The 15622-nt window shown below is 35.1% G+C and overlaps 1 protein-coding gene across 9 annotated transcripts in view; it reads left to right on the top strand.

The window, feature by feature from the left end:
• Positions 1–2904: 2904 nt before the first annotated feature.
• The window catches only part of LOC113514629 (hemicentin-1), a 573783-nt gene continuing 561065 nt past the window's right edge, over positions 2905–15622 (top strand). For all 9 annotated transcript variants that reach the window (XM_052891885.1, XM_052891877.1, XM_052891883.1 and 6 more), the window contains exon 1: positions 2905–3116. The gene's annotated coding sequence lies outside the window, so the exon portion shown is untranslated. The remainder of the gene's footprint in view (positions 3117–15622) is intronic.

Genomic DNA, 15622 nt, shown 5'->3' with positions numbered 1-15622 from the left:
GACCATCGGGAATTAAATGTGATGCAAGTAATTGTAATGTAAATTCACTTAATTGTTTTTGGAAATTATAATTGAAAGAGGAAACACGATACTACGCGTGCAAAGCTGCGGGCAACAGTTAGTGTAGTATAAAATAAGCTAACTATTTATTTATTTTTAGGATCATCGATATAAGATACAGCGAAACATTTCAATACAATACACTAGTGGATTACAACTAACTATTTCTACATGGGGGGAAAGGGATTGTTAGTAATGGGGACTGAGAATCCCATTGCTAGCAATATACCCAACCGGGTCGACCTCCTCGCGGTTCCCCCTGGAAACTATCATGGTTAATTCCTGATGAATTCGTCATGATGGGCTAACTGGCCTGTTTTCATTCTCATCGATCACCCTTCACTGGTGCTCCGCCAGCGTATCCCGTTAGCGCAGGCGGGGTTACCATACCATTTTCACCCATTAAAAAAACTATTCTTACATTTATAGGCAACCACAGCATGCTTAGTGTTCAAGAAAACATTAAAATGAAATTAAATATTATTAAATGAATAATTGACGTGTGTGTCCCGGCAAAGAATGGACAACCCTTTCCTATGCCGTGGGTGTCGTTAGAGACGACTAAGGGAGGGCGAGGGATGGGCTGCAGCGTCCCTCTTAAAACATCTCTAATGCCTAACTGCATTTGTCAAGCGTGGCAACTATTGGCAAAATTTATTGGGAAGGCTTATATTCAGCAGTGGACAGGTAACGGTTGAAATTACAGGGTACAGTACTTGGCGTGAATTTACAGGGTACAGAGGAATAACATCTGAGTCCTCGGGAGTGGCAATGCATGGGGGGTATCATGGGCGAAACAGTATACACTGTTATGTGCATGGTACTGCTCATGTCTATAGGCGACGGTTACCACTTTCCATCAGGTGGGCAGTCAGCTTGTTTGCCATTTTAAGTTGTATAGAAAAAAATAGTTCAATTGAATTTAAATTATAAATAAAGAAAAAATAATGGTCGATATACCTTGGAAAGATTTGATTTGTTAACGGTGTTAGTTATTAGCAGGGTAAATATAAACTATAACGTGAAGCTTGGTGCAGTGGCAGACAGAACTGAACTCATGACCTTCAGAGTTCTATGACCGAGCTAGTAACTAAGGCGGACGCTCGCTTAAAATAACATTATCTCTTTAATTAAACATGCTTATGTAGCTTACATTTATTTATTTATTTATAGAATTACCAACATAAGATACAGCTAAACATTTTAGTACAATACACTGGTAGATTAGATCTAACTGTTCTTACATTTATAGGCAATCACACCATGCCTTGTGTTTGATAAACATTAAAATGGAGTTAAATTATTAAATGTCATTAAATAAGTAAAAATATTAACAACATGAATAATAACATAATTATACATTAAAATCAAAGTGCTGTTATATATTCTTTAAATAGTGTTAAATAGAAATTAATGAAAATGTAAACAAACAAATAACTGGGCCGACTATAAGAGAGACTGATGATGTCCAAAATAACAAATCAAAAATAGATTAATCGATTTCATGTTTTGATTCATTACGCCATTACACATACATTCACCTCATCTACTCACCACACACATACATTTACATACAACTCACATACACTTATATCCTATTTTTCTTTTTATTTATTTTTTCTTCTAAATGCAAATAGCTCATGCACTCCTAGACACATGGCTTAGTTCACATTCAATATAGAAGAGTAGTAAATTTATTAAATTCGAACAAATGTTAGTGTTATTTATATTTTTAAATAATATTTATAAATTTTTTTTATACAACTTAGAATGGCAAACAAACTGACGGCCCACCTGATGGAAAGTGGTAACCGTCGCCTATTGACATGAGCAGTACCATGGGCATAACAGAGTATACTGTTTCGCTCATGATACCCCCATGCGTTGCCATCCCTGAGGACTCAAGTGTTATTCCTCTGTACCCTGTAAATTCACGCCAAGTTCATTCATTTAAATTCAGTTAAGTAGTTCCACGCTTTTTCCATACTTATGCCATGCCATGCCATGCTTATAAACAAGCAAACAATCAAATCTATTTTCTTTATAATATAAGTAAAGATTATAAGCTAAAAATGAATGATATTATGGGTTTAGATAGTAATATTAATAGATAGGTACCGCTGATTATTATATAACGCCCTCTAATTACAGACTAACGAAAGCTTGTACATATTTACTTGTAAATACACATTTTACACTAGCCCATGTCCCTCGCTGATAATGTAGCTTACTATACGTGAAGGAATGTTCAAAATTGGTTAAGAATTTTTTGCGTTTATCCATTGCGGACAAACAAACAAATCTACCCTCTTTATAATGTTACTTTAGATAGAAATTATTTAGACCAATACAGGCACGGGGATCAAACTTGCGACCATCGAAAAGTGGGGAGCTGTGTACCATATCATACGATATCAGTTCTTAATTGTCCGCTGCTGAACAGAGGCTTACCTTTATTGCGGGAATTTCCAATAGTTGCCATGATTAGCAGGCGGGTTGGCAACTGCAGTTAGATTTTGGAGATGTTTTAAGAGGGACACTACTGCCCATCTCTCGACTATACAGTGGAAGATGTGTAAAACCGTTAAACTACCAAGATATCTCCATTACGGCCAACCCTATATATTTACAACGACAAATGCTAAAAAACTGCAATTGGCATTGCACACTGAATTCCTTCGCTTCGGGCTTCTTGCAACGTAGAAAAAAAAACTTAAAAATAGGGCACCGCACTTCAGAGCTTGTCTTTACCAAATTCTAGTGACCTGAAGTTTACACACACATAAAACCACCCTGAACACCCACACCGCGAAACCCGCCCCTGGTCTGAGCTCAGTATCGGTCCAAACTCACCGGAGCGCGGTCGCATCGCGCCCCATCGAAATTTTATTCGAACGAACGCGTGTCTTCGTTATCACTCGCTTCTTGTCCTGTGTCTATATTTTCAATTAAAAAAAAAAGTATCAGTAATGTCTTACGATATTTAACTTGTGCTGTGGATTGTTCAAAGGTGGTTTTGTGTGCTGTGATTTTACGGAGTCATTCCAACAGAGATCGTAAGCTATTTTTGATGATTTAAACGTTTTGCTGACCGCATTTTATTCTATAGCACCGCCTAATGTCGACAGCATCTTTTTCGCGTTTAATATTAGATCAAGATATTTTGATACGTATAAAATTCTTGCTGAATATATGAATTTTACTGAATAATTTAAGATCAGCGAAGAAATGAGTCGTGCGCGAGATGGTATTTATTTAATGTCAGATGGTTCGTGTGAATGTTGCGGGTTAAACGTTGCATTTGTTTTACTATTTTGTTTAATATTTTTGGGGGTGTATTTTATTGTATGATTTGTAAGATTGTCCCTTGTTAATGTCTCAATTGAAAGTAAAATTAAATCACAAATTTTAAGCCATAGTATGTGATAGGTATTGCACAAAATTTATTTAATATCTAATTAGTGTATCCTGCGTGTATTTAAATAATAATGTATTAATTATAATTTGTAATTTAGAAGATTTATCTAAATTAAAATTATAATAGAGTTATTAATATAAATAATGCATGAATTTTTTTTTATACAGCTTAGAATGGCAAACAAGCTGACGGCCCACTTGATGGAAAGTGGTAACCGTCGCCTATAGACATGAGCAGTACCATGGACATAACAGAGTATACTGTTTCGCCCTTGATATTCTCCCATGCGTTGCCATTCCTGAGGACTCAGGTGTTATTCCTCTGTACCCAGTAAATTCACGCCATATCCTTCCCTTCAAACCGAAACACAGCCATGTAAACACAGCTGCTTCACGGTTGAAACACGAATGGGACAGAGATACCCAAGCAATCGACTTATGTACAAAGTCTCCCTCTGATAAACTGGTGTTTAGTTGCCTCGACAAGAGGAAACTCTTAAATGAGAAGAGAGAATGGAATAAGATATCATACTTGTTCCTTCTCTTACGTCAATTTTCGTTTGACTATACGCTGAATCCTATTCATATCTTTAGTTTTATATTTTTATGATAAACTCAAAAATTCTTTTACATGTAGAAAGCATTACCAAGTAAGACAGTCTATAGTTTTTTTTTTTGTAAAAACCTAATACTAGTTTTTACCTGCGGATTCGTCCGCGTAACTTCATTCGTCTACGTATACAGGGTGACTTCTAAATTATCAACGTCCTTTTAAAAGTGGAGAATACTCCGTTAAAAGGATCCTAACAATTCTGAATTCATCCTGTACTCATACGCAATGTCATGAAGTTTTTTTTTTTAATTAATGATAATGAAGTGGTTGCATCGCCTGTGCTAACGGTATACGCTGGCGGGGCACCAGTGAAGGATGATAGGTGACAATGAAAAGGCAGGTCCAATCAAATCAAACAATGATGAATAGACCTGGAATTCAGCACGATGTTTTCCAGAGAGGACCGCGTGGAGGTCGACCTGACATATTGTATATATTAATAGCAATAGAACTGGTAGTACGTATTACTAACAAACTTTTGTCCCCAATGTCACGAAGCAGTTGCAATATTTGTTTTTATTATGAATGTTAATTTTGCATTTTATCTTGTGTAAATATTAATAATGGGCATTTAATTTACTCATATGATAATTATTTATTTCTGACATAACTATATTATGTACAAAATGTACTAGGTTTTAGTATTTTAATAAATTTTGTGTACCAGTATTTTGGTGAATCCTGCAGCTTGAAGTGTACACAATTAAACATCTAATGTTCAATGCAAATAAGAAATCCGAATCTGAAATTTGTTGACAAACTGTAGGTAATATTTTTTTTTACATTTATAATAATACTAGCGACCCGCCCAGGCTTCGCACGGGTGCACATAACATCACATTAGAAACCTCTAAAATTATAAATGTTCCTCTACTATATTATGCAAGTATTATACATATAATCCTTCCTCTTAATTACGTAGTTTTAAAGATCTAAGCATACATAGGGACAGACAGACGGAAAGCGACTTTGTTTTATACTATGTAGTGAAGTGACTCGTAATCTGACCCGGATTCACATGAGTAGGTAGAGATCTCTTAGGTTGTATGGATAGAGCATCGAGTCTCAAAAACGAGTCAATTTTTAGTCAGCTAATTGTCAAATTAGCTGACACGTTTTTTTATCAGTGTTCTATATACTTACGCACACAATGTATCTTAATGTATGTATATTTAATTATTTAATAAATAAAATTAGTTTTTACGCATTAAAAAGACAACAAAAATTATAAAACAAAATAAATATAGAAGTTATAAAGGTAACACTCATAACTATTTATAACGCAAAATTGTATGAAAAAGTCGATCCGCTTTTCTCGAAGCATTTGTATGAAGACACTATATGTATATAATCTAAGTATATAAGATATACTATACTATACACGAAAATGAGAATAATCACCAAAAAAAAAAGCGTATTTTATACGCTTTTTTTATATTCTATTTATAATTTCTCATTCAATGTAGAGTGGCAAACAAGTGGTCGGCCCACCTCGTGAAAAGTGGCAACCGTCGCATATAGACATGAATGAGACCGAGTACACTACAGAATATACTGTGACGACCATAGTATTTCTCGAACGTTGCTTTTCCTGAGGACTAAGACATTTTTTTTTCATGGAATGAAAGTGGAATGGTGATCCCGCTTGTTGTGTCGGTATACACTGGCGGAGCTTCAGTGAGGGATTTTTTTTTATACAACTTAGAATGGCAAACAAGCTGACGGCCCACCTGATGGAAAGTGGTAACCGTCGCCTATAGACATGAGCAGTACCATGGATATAACAGAGTATACTGTTTCGCCCATGATACCCCCTATGCGTTGCCATTGCTGAGGACTCAGGTGTTATTCCTCTGTACCCAGTAAATTAACGCCATATCCCACCCTTCAAACCGAAACACAGCCATGCAAACACAACTATGCTTCACGGTAGAAACACGAATGGGACAGAGGTACCCAAGCAATCGACTTTTGTACAAAGTCTCCCTCTGGTAATCTAGTAATCAGTTATGCAATTACAACTGCTAGATAGATAGATAGATAGATAATTTATTTGCATCACTTACAGCACACAAACAGCAAAAGACACAAATGCAAAGTGAAAAAAGATAAAAAAAGATACGTGTATAAAAAAATTAAAAAAAAAAACAAAATCAGAATGCATAAAATTAGTAAATTTTTTTTTTCATGCGGGTGCTACAGTAATACAAAATGGCCACAACTTAGCTTTTTGCTTTGCACGAAAAAGAGCAAAACACTGATATTCTGTTGTGGCCAAAAGTGAGCCGCGAAATACTACTGAAAAAAAAAGGATAAAAAAAAAGAACGAAATATAGATCAAATACATTGAAACTGCTTGGTAACAGAAACACTTGGGACAATTGTACCCAAGTTGGTGACTGTTTTGAAAATTATTAATAATTCATACAATATACTGATATAAAGTTTGACTACAAAAACACGAATAATATAATTTTAGATACTGACTAAAGTCTGTAGGGAAAATAATTTCTCTTTATTTGACAGGGAAATTCCTTTTATTAAAAAAAAAACATGGTAAATGAAGCTAATATTTGCTTAGTATATTATTTTCGGTTTATTTCTTATTATATTACTAGTTTTACACGCGACTTTGACCGAGTTACTGGGAAAACGTAGTTTTTTTTAACCTTTCTACCGTGAAGCAGTTGTGTTTGCATGGCTGTCTTTCGGGGGATATGGCAGTGAATTTACAGGATACAGAGGTATAATACCTTAGGCCTGGGGGGAAGGGATTGTTAGTAATGGGGTCTGATCCATTGCTAGCAATACACCCTATCAGGTCGACCTTTACGCGGTTCCCATTGGAAACCACCGTGAACAAAACGTGCATGGTTTTAGTCGATTATGCCAGGGCTTTTAACGACCATGTAATTTTGGATATAGCCATCAGACATATTGCCACTTAAATAAATATATCTGTACTTATAAAACATGCTCATGTCTATAGGCGACGGTTACTACTTTCCATCAGATGGGCCGTCAGCTTGTTTGCCATTCTAAGTTGTATAAAAAAAAACATATACACATATGTTAACAGAGATTTAAAAGAGTAACTGTTGAATTTCTCGCGGGCTCTTCTCAACAGAACAGCAGACCTTCCAAACCATGCAATAGGGGGGAAAGGGATTGTTAGTAATGGAGACTGAGAATCCCATTGCTAGCAATATACCCGACCAGGTCGACCTCCTCGCGGTTCTCCCTGGAAACTATCATGGTTAATTCCTGATGAATTAATCATGATGGGCTAACTGGCCTGTTTTCATTCTCATCTATCACCCTTAACTGGTGCTCTGCCAGCGTATCCCGTTACCGCAGGCGGAGTTACCGTACCATTTTCACCCATCAAAAAAAACCCTGCAATAGATTTAAAAAATGCTTGTACGCTTAATGCTTGTAAAAATGCTTGACGAATTAAAAGTGCCTGTAAACAAGTTAAAGAGAGTACGTTTGGTACCATTTGGCGCCTTTAAATATATATTTATTTAAGCTTCCAAATTCGTTTTTCCCTTGTAGTGAGGAGCGTCCTAGATTCCATCCTACATTACAACACAATCTGTCCTAGGTTGCCTGGGAAAGATTACTTTTAGCGATAAAGTAGCTTTTTGTTCTCTTTTTGTATAATATATTTCTTGTAATTCTTGTTTCTATTAACTTATCATTTGACGATAAAATGTCTATCTATCTATCTATGTCTTTATTGTACAACAAAGATATATAAATAATGTATTTTTGTTTGGATTATTTAAAACAGGACTATGTCATACAAAGAATATCGACTTCAATTGTGGAAAAATAGGTTATTTTGATTTATAAAGTAAATTACTGAAACGTTTTTGGTAAAATTTCTATAAAGACCAATCTGTAAGTATATTTTTATTTATTTAAACTTTAATGCACGGTAAAATTCTATGTACTGGTACATTTGGAGGACTTAACACCGGACGGTGTTCTCTACCAGTCAACCATTGGGCAAGCAGAGAAATAAGTAGACGGTGCATTATTAAAGAAAAATAAAGTAATATTTGATATATTACTTTCAAGTCGGTTGAAAAGTTTTTTTTTTAATTGGTGATAATGGTATGGTAACCCCGCCTGCGCTAACGGGATACGCTGGCGGAGCACCAGTGAAGGGTGATAGATGAGAATGAAAACATGCCAGTTAGCACATCATGATGAATTCATCAGGAATAAACCATGATAGTTTTCAGGGGGAACCGCGAGGTGGTCGACCTGGTTGGGTATATTGCTAGCAATGGGATTCTCAGTCTCCATCATTAAATTGTCACATGCTTCGTGTTTCAGAGGGCATGTAACACTGCCCTTTAGTAATCTGTCTGAGGTATTCGTGTGTAAAAAAGGTGGCTTAGAAAGTTTTGACACTAGAGGGCGCCACCTTCACACTAGTATGGCCTGTTACATTGGAACTTAAGAAGATAATCAAGTTTTGTTAAAATTATTATAAAAACACTGTCTAAATGAAATTAATGACATATCAAAAGATTTAATCAATTAATTTATTCCCGATTTGTACTACTATTAAACATCAGCAGAATGTCTTACGGTCGAGCCGATTATTTGTTTGTTTATATTTTCATTAAGTTCAATTGAAACAAACTCTATAACTGCTCTATCTGCCTACACCATAACTGTTCTAGCGTAAAGATAATTTATAGTTAGATAAAATGTCGTAGCCAGGGAGCTGATCTGAAACGAGGCGTTTATCGTAATCATTATCGCTTCGCTATCGATTCGCTATCGAATTGTACGCATGAATGGCATTATGTTAATGTTTGTTGGAACTTTAGCGATATGTCCCATTCGACGGCTGCACGTCTAAGGGATTGGGTACTTGTATTTTAATAAAAAAAATATGTTTTAATTTTTTTTATGTAACTTATAATTACAAACTAATCAACGGGTACTATTTGCAGGCGTTTATAGGCTACGATAACCGCTTACCATCAGGTGGACCGTATGCTTGTTTGCCACCTTAGTGGTATATAAAAAAAAATATTGTCTATCTAATCACTGGCGAAAAATGTAGATTTTAAACATCACCGAATAACAAAACGTATATTAAAGACAATTTTATATAAAAAATCAACTTGCTTATATTTAAAACACACTAATTTAATTATAGTGCATTGTATTTATATTCAGCACCATCTAGTGATGTGCAATCAAATTAATCTCGACATTCATTATTAAAATTAACATTTGAAATAAGAACAGGGACGTTGTAAACTGTTGACTATTTTTAACGAATCAAAATGTACTTCTTTTTGTGCAATTTGGAATGAAAATTAAAGTTAATATTGTTCATCAATCCACATTATCATTGCCACACCATGGAAAAAATAATTACGAGCAAATTGCGTACCTAAGTCACTTATTTTTTTTACACTAGCACCCTTTTATATTTTGTTGATTTATTATAACGAAATGGGATAAAAAATTACATGTGTTTTTTTAGCCAGCATGATGTACCAAATCTCATACAGACAAAAGTATCTAGGTATTTGAAACCAGTCATATATCTACTTTCATTACTTGTTCCAAGACCAACCATACAAATAAATGGTAAGCGTAATGAAAATGACTGAAGGAATAGATATATGTAAGGTCAAAAATCTCTTGGTTTTCTCTTTCTATTCTATCCCGCAAAGGACTTGGCGTGAATATAAAAAATCTTTCATTTTTCAAAAGGCTTATCAGAAAGGCTCTATATCAAATCGGTTTGTATTGTATTTAATAAAAATGACAAACAACGGCACATTTCTTACAAATAAAGAAAAAAATGGGGGGCATAATGAAAAAAATGTTTTATTGCGTTCATCAGCACGCAGTGAACTGTGAAGGAGCTGATAAATTGTGGGCTCAGCGGGCCAGCGTCAGACGCAGTCGCGGTGTTTTATTGTTCATAAGCTTATTTAAAATCATATTTGAATATTTATTTTGTATATCACAACTGAGGTATTTTGTACAAAGTCGCCGAGACTGTTGCCGCGGTCTCACTTTATTTGGTGGCTACTTGGAGTCGGTTGATAAGTTATAAAGATAATATGGCATTACTCCTTTCCATTCTCAGGAGGTCGTAACGGGCTACTAGGGAAACAAAGTATTTTAGTGCTCACAAAAACTCGAAATGGAAACTCGCTTGCTCTATGCTATGAACATCTTGTTGTGCATAAAGACACCTGCCCATTCAGGGACACGGTGGACATTAATGAGTTATTAATATGATTACCATTAGGCGGGCAGCTTGAGGTCTATATTCTTAAAAAAAAAAAGAAAACATTTAATTGTTTATTTATTTACATACATGATAAATGTCTGTACAAATTTTTGTATTATGAATACGAACTTAGTATTCAAATTAAAAAAAAGTACTTATCTATATTTGCACTAATAATAAAATATTTCATGTAATATAATAATTATATAATTAATTAATTGAATAAGCCAATCTCGAAAATACGCGGAGCAAACACATTTCGCTAACTCCGTGTTAATATTTTATTAAGAAAACGGTTCCAATCCCTTGGCCTACGTTAAAATTGTACGAGAAACGTAATTATTCAGCTCCTATACTATGGTACATTAATCATAATTTTTGCCGAGACCTCCTTTGAGAAGTTTCTCAAGGTTTTTTTTCGGTTCCGTATAACTTTTGCATCCATAAATATGGAATTGAATTGGACGGCGGTTTAGAGAATGAAAGGATTTGGAAAGTTTCCGCGAGGTATTATATCGCGGATAGCTGTTTAAAATGTACGCAGAATTTATTAGGTTAGGCAGGCTGATGATGGGTGACCAGGCTGGTGATGGTGGTATACTCTGTTATGTCCATGGTACTGCTCATGTCTGTAGGCGATGGTTACCACTTTCCATCAGGTGGGCCGTCAGATTGTTTGTCATTCTAAGTTGTATAAAAAACCTATGACTCACTACACGTTTTGGGAAACTGTAAGTGGGTAATTTATAAATTAATTAATTAAAAGGAACAATCCGGTCCATATAATAAAAATTTCTATACTTCTTTTGCATGTTACTTTGCTATTTACAATAGAATTAATTAAGGTAATTTATTCCAATTCTTTCTATGTTAAATATATTTTATTTAATTGTGCAAAATTTGCTGATTTTTATGTTATTTTTATCTATATATTAAGTGTAATAAAAATTGTTTATTTCCCAAAACAAAATAAAATAATTAGTCATGACAAAGTCACGAAAATGTGATTCAAACATTAAGATTTGTATACAAATGTGTGCTCGGAAACCATTACCCTCTTTTCTTTGGTGGTAGAGTAAAATGTCTACACTACTAACTTGCAATGGGGTAAAGCGAGTGTGGTCTGAACACAGAAAACCTCTTACAAACTTCTACTCGCCTGGTACTTTGATTGAATTGATCAACGTAATGTAACATGTTTCAACTTAAATAATTTTACCTTCTTTTTTGCATTATATAGCATAAATTATTTCTACTAGATAAATAAAAATTCTACTACTAGTAGTAATAAAGTAATATTGATGAAAAGTAGGTAATTTTTGGCGATTTTAAAGGCGTCAATTTACTGGTACTTTTTTAAATTCCCTTCTAAATTTAATTCGATAGGGTTAAATGTTTTCCTATATGAATTTTTGCATGATTGAAGATAACACAAGTTGGTTTAAATAATCGAAAATTTTGTAAACTTTCAATGAGAACTGCCAGATGATGATTAAAATGTACGGCGTGTCAAAATATTTTGAAAATTTCAGAAGTAAATGTGAGGTGGTTGCATAATAATTAATAGAAATATTGAAAAAATGTATATTTTTGCAAATTTACTCGAATGTATTTATTGAAATAGCTGTAGATATATTGTACAATTTTTATTTTGTATAGGATATCTATATTAGAAAAAAATAACATACAATGGACTTATCCCATAGAGGGATTTCTCACAGTCAACTTTTGAGAAGCTGAAAGAATGAATAGAATGTTTGAGGGTAAAAATTGTACAGTTAATGATAAATTTATAATCCTTATTAATGTTATAAATATGAAAGTGAGTTTGTTTGTTTCTTACAACCAATCATTATGAAATTTTATATACACGTACTTACTATAAGGGATGGGGAAAGTCACAGGTGAAAAGTGAAGTAATAAAAAATTGCATACACCTATATTTTTCTGTGGAGTCAAATGTTAAATTATATTAGACGCTTGGCTTGAAGTAACAAATGTTACGAAACAATAAATAGCAAGATAATGAGCCGTGGTAGTGGGAGGGCGGTGCAGGGGAAGGGGGGGGGGGAGGGCGAGTGAGTCCTCTGTCTGTGCTCAATCAGAATTGATGCTATTAAATTAATGCAATTAACATTTAAAGTACCAGGCGAACAGAAATTTATAAGAGGCTTTCTGTGTTTTCTGTTGCATTCGTCTGCTACTATGAATAATATAGTATTGTGTTTCCACTTTTTATGCGACTTTCAAAGGAAGGAGCTTCTTATTACGTTTGTGTTTTATTTTGCGATTATATTACGCGATTACGGTGCCAATTTTGAAGAGATTACAACCTAATTCATTTCGTCAGTGTTGCCAGATGCAATTTTTTATTTTTACTCACAAATCATTTATGTTTACGCTAAATCGATACGATTTCTAAGACTTCCTCAATTACAAACTGTACATTGTTTTTTAATTTCGTTTTGTCAAGTACCACAAGTGAAAGATTTCCATTTCTATTTTTACCTTATCTTTCCTCTTTTTCTCTTATCACATTCTCTGTTTCGCTATCTTCATTTACATGTTATATTTGTATAAAAAAAAAAACTTAAATTTAAATAATTTATTTAAATTAATTTAAGCTCATTTTACCTTTATCCAAAAATTACTACAGGAATTTCATTGCTTCAAAATTTCGAGAAAATATTTTTTGAACCTAAAATTGTGAAAAAAATACCCATTCTGGCAACGCTGCTTTTATAATCGTTAGGGTTTACATCCGTTTTGGTAGCAATTTTTTTTTTGCCGTTTGATTTTCAGCTTCGGCTTTTGTTAGCGGAGTAAAAACTGCTCACTGCAAAGCAGGATTAGTATTCGTCGTTGACTGTCCACTGCTGAACATACGCCTCCTTCGTGAGAGGGGTTTTGCTAGTAGTTGCCACACTTGGCAGACGAGTTGGTAACCGCAGTTTTTTTTTAATGGATGATAATGGAATTGTAACCCCACCCGCGCTATCGGTATACACCGGCGGGGCACCAGTGAACGATGATAGGTGAGGATGAAGCAGGTCAGTTAGCCCATCGTGACGAATTCAACAAGAATTGTTCACGATGGTTTTCAGGGGGAACCACGTGGAGGTCGATCTAATAGGGCATATTGCTAGCAATGGGGCCGTCAAACTACATTGCTAACAATCCCTTTCCCCCCTGGTAACCGCAGTTAGGTTTTGGTGATATTTAAGAGGGACGCTGCTGCCCATCCCTTGATCTTACGACAATCACGGGAAAGGAAGGGGTTACCCATTCCATGCCGGGACCACATTTGTATAGGTGAAAAATTTGTTATTTTTTTCTACTTAAAACATAATCTGGTTACTGTTTTTTTTTTTTTTCATTTATTTGTCGTAAACTCCTAAATTCCTTTTCATCATTTGCGACATTTGATCCGTTGAATTAACCAGCCACAGCGTTTACAGACTTGAATGGAGGTAATTAAACTGAAGTGTATCGATAGATCGCTAATTAAGCATACGATACTTCAGTTTTTCCCCGTTAATTAACATACAGCGGGATGCGACCGACATTTCGTATGTAGGTCAAGTGGATTGAGCTTTACACTTTATATTGCATACATATTGTGGCGGTTTTACTGTATTTATGCCAAACTAGGGCTACGTCCGTGGTTTCGTCCGTATAATCATTATAATCGTCATCTTTTTTTATACAACTTAGAATGGAAAACAAGCTGACGGCCCACCTGATGGAAAGTGGTAACCGTCACCTATAGACATGAGCAGTACCATGGACATAACAGAGTATACTGTTTCGCCCATGATACCCCCCATGCGTTGCCATTCCTGAGGATTCGAGTGTTATTCCTCTGTGCCCAGTAGATTCACGCCATATCCCACCCTTCAAACCGAAACACAGCCATGCAAACACAACTGCTTCACGGTTGAAACACGAATGGGGTAGAGGTACCCAAGCAATCGACTTTTGTACAAAGTCTCCCTCTGGTCATCACATATATGATGGATATGGCAGTGAATTTACAAAGTACAGAAGAATAACACCTGAGTCCTCAGGAATGGAAACGCATGGAGGGGTATCATGGGCGAAACAGTATACTCTGTTATGTCCATGGCACTGCTCATGTTTATAGGTGACAGTTACCGCTTTCCATCAGGTGGGCCGTCAGCTTGTTTGCCATTCTAAGTTGTGTAAAAAATTTTGTAATTTCAACAGTGAGAACTTTTTTGTCACAGGTTGTAAGTAAAAAAATTAAATCGAATAGATATCTATTTACGTCAAAAAGATTGTGGTTTTGTAAGACAGCAAGTACTTTACAAATAAGACTTTTTGTCTTCATTTGTTATGAATTTGAATAATAATAATAATTATTATTTAATTAGACTACATAGGGCCCATTTTGTTATTAATAAATTGACTTAACCTATGTTAGTAAATGAGCGGTCGTAACGCTCTTACATTGATAACCTGTCCCACCCAATATTTTAGGATAGGACAGTCCATTTTATCAGCAATTATGAACGTTCATAATTATTTACCATTATAATATATTTGTAATATATATTGGAGTTCCAAATATATACAAATACCTTAAGATATATGGTTCACCAAGTGGGACGTTACAGCGAGCCACCGTCGTCCATCTAGACTATAGGATTAAAATGTGAGCTGACTTACCCACCTAACTCCAACGGGAGACACTATAAAATGTATTTTGAAATATCAGACACTTTCATTATCTCAGGAACTCTGTAGTAGAATAAAAAAGTGACATTTTTAAAAATTTGGACATATCATACATATGGCCGTGTGGCCCCGACATAGAGTGGACCACCCATTCCTTTCCCATGAGTGTCGAAAAAGACGAATTAGGGAATTTAATATTCGGGGGATGGGCAGCAGTGTCTCTCTTAAAACTTCACCAAAGTCTAACTGCGGTTGCTAACCCGTTTGCCAAACATGGCAACTACTAGTAAAACTGGGAGAACTGTGTTCAGCTGTGGACAGTTAAAGGCTGATATGCTGATATGTAATGGTGGAATAAGGGGGGAAATGGATTGTTTAGCAATGGAGTTTGACAGCCCTATTGCTAGCAATATGCCCTATTAGGTCGACCTTTACGTGGCTCCCCCTGGAAACCATCGTGAACAATTCTTGTTGAATTCGTCACGATGGGCTACCTGACCTACTTCATCTTCATTTATCATCCATCACTGGTACCTCGCTAGTGTATACCCGGAATA

This window comes from Galleria mellonella, unplaced genomic scaffold (genome assembly GCF_026898425.1).
Source record: "Galleria mellonella isolate WM207_F2 unplaced genomic scaffold, CSIRO_AGI_GalMel_v1 utg146, whole genome shotgun sequence".
NCBI lineage: Eukaryota > Metazoa > Arthropoda > Insecta > Lepidoptera > Pyralidae > Galleria > Galleria mellonella.
The sequence above is the reverse complement of the archived record's forward strand: the minus strand, read 5'-3'. Positions and strand labels throughout refer to the sequence as shown.